Genomic DNA, 2,692 nt, shown 5'->3' on the forward strand with positions numbered 1-2,692 from the left:
TCTCTCTCTCTCTCTCTCTCTCTCTCTCTCTCTCTCTCTCTCTCTTTATATATATATATATATATATATATATATATATATATATATATATATATATATATATATATATATATATATATATATACACATATTATTATTACATATCTTGCCTACCAATATTTATGTTCAGTGTAGCCTACATCAGTGGCCAGAATAAGTTACTTTAATAAAGAATAATGTTCCTATTATTGAATGCTGACAACCTAGTTTCTGTTTCTAAACATAATGTAACTCAAAAAGTGTGTTTACTCCTGTGTTTCTCGATGTGTTTCTGCCCTCAAACAGGAACGTCTGCATCTTGATTTCCCATTTGGACTGGAATAAGCCAAACGGTCAAGAACTTTCCGCTATTTTTCTGATTTCTTATCCCGTGCGTCATCCGAGCACAATGCGGATTAAACCATCCATTCCACATCAGGTCCACGTCGCTGTCTAGCGGTCAACGTCAAGAAATATGAATGTGCATTTCTCGGTTATGCGCAATTTAGGCCTACATTTAGCCTCTCTATCCAGCTCTGTGTAATTCACTTACAACCATGCATCGAAGGCAAGGCGAGTTTGAAGACTCAATCATAGGTGTGTACTTTGGCGCCCTCTAGTGGCCATTTCCTCCACCTTGGGGAGCTTTGGCCCACCCACATGAAATAGTCGACAGGTCCAAAAGGCAGGATGGATGTGGCACACACTTACAAGTCCCCGTTATGCCGGAGGTAGGCCTAATTAGCCTTCAGCCCAAAATCCCCCCCTAAACACCCCCCATCACCCAACCACCCACCCTCCATCCCAGACATATCGTTTTACAGTTATCCTACTTAGTGTGAAGTATAGTCTAACTCGGTTGTCAGAGTTATGGCTTCATCATCACAGCGTCTTCCACTGACCTTCAGTGAGAAGAACGATCACTTGATGCTGTTCAGGTTGCGTTCAGCCTTCAGGATGCATGCGCGTCGCTGACACGGCGCCGGTCAAAGTGTTCATTATTCGATCATAATTCTCTCTCGCTCACTTCCTCTCCCCCTCCCCCTCTCCCCTCTCTCCCTCAATCTCTCTCTCTCTCTTTCTCTCTCTCTCTCTCTCTCTCTCTCTCTCTCTCTCTCTCTCTCTCTCTCTCTCTCTCTCTCTCTCTCTCTCTCTCTCTCTCTCTCTCTCTCTCTTGCTCTTGAGCACTTTTTCTCTCTCGTTTCACCAAGCCGTTCATCACTCGATTAAAACACACGAACTGTGTCATAGCCTAATCATAATCGATTCTTCGGGACTACATTTCATTCCACCAAATATTTATTTTTTTCTTGCCGAGGCGACTGCACTTTTAAAGAAACGGCGCAGTTCCATCAAACAACACACGCAGAGTTTTAACGAAACCCTGTCATCTTAGATTACACAGATCAGACACTGGCCACACGTGTTGAAACAACAAACCCAAACCCCATGGTATGACCGGGTAAATGGAAGTGTCAGGACCATGGAGAGCTACCAAACGCAAACAAAAGACCTCTTTGTCCGCGGGCCGGGGGCCCCTGTGCCAATGTTTCAGATGATACACCCCTCCATCTCTGTCCTGTCAGAGGGAGTCCCGCCACGGCCGCGTAGCGCTCCAGCCCCGAGACGGGATACGCCTCCGTTTGGCGCCAAATATTTATGCAAAATACCCCCTTTTTCCTATAGGCTTTCTCATTCAGCCGAGCAACCGGGCAATAAAACATTTAAACTATTTCACTGCAGGACTCCTATCGTCGACGAGTATAGCCAAGCGTGAAAGGGGCCCCTACTGTGTGTGTGTGTGTGTGTGTGTGTGTGTGTGTGTGTGTGTGTGTGTGTGTGTGTGTGTGTGTGTGTGTGTGTGTGGTTGTGTGTGTGTGTGTGTGTGTGTGTGTGTGTGTGTGTGTGTGTGTGTGTGTGTGTGTGCGTGCGTGCGTGCGTGCGCGCGTGTGTGCGTGTGTGTGTGTGTGTGTGTGGTATATAGGCCCGCTGCCCTGTCAGATCAAGGGTATGTTTAAACATTATCGGCCAAGTGTTAATTGAGAACTAATGTACTAGGTAATTCACAGCGCTCCTATAACATCCCCCCGGGGGACTCTGGTTTGCTGCCGAACGAAGCACAACCCTACGCCGATGATATTTACATTATGTTAGGCCTTTTTGGAAATCCCTCGCCCAACCGTGCCCGCCGTAGGGGGGGGGGGGACGCTGTGCCAGGCTCCGAAAATGAAAAAGAATAAGAGAAAATAAGCAGGAATAGTGCGTGCCATCGCGTCTGGTTCTGCTTTAGACATCCCCTCCGCCTCCAAGGATCATAACTCATTTAGAGGCTGGTTTTATGGTTTATGACTGGAAAATAAAATTCTGCGAGCTTCCTGCAAACAAAGGCGATGATTTACAACCAGGAATGATAAAGTGAGCACTCACTGCATGAAAAGAAATGTATTTAAAATAAAATAAAATTAAAGCGATACGGTCGTTGGAGAATCCAACCATGTCTTGTCTGGACGCTAAAAATTGTGTGTGTGTGTGTGTGTGTGTGTGTGTGTGTGTGTGTGTGTGTGTGTGTGTGTGTGTGTGTGTGTGTGTGTGTGCGTTGTGCGCGCGTGCGTGTGTGTTGTGCGCGCGTGCGTGTGTGTTATGGGGGAGGAGGGGTCACTGGTAGGTATCCATA

Source organism: Gadus morhua, chromosome 21 (genome assembly GCF_902167405.1).
Source record: "Gadus morhua chromosome 21, gadMor3.0, whole genome shotgun sequence".
Lineage (NCBI taxonomy): Eukaryota > Metazoa > Chordata > Actinopteri > Gadiformes > Gadidae > Gadus > Gadus morhua.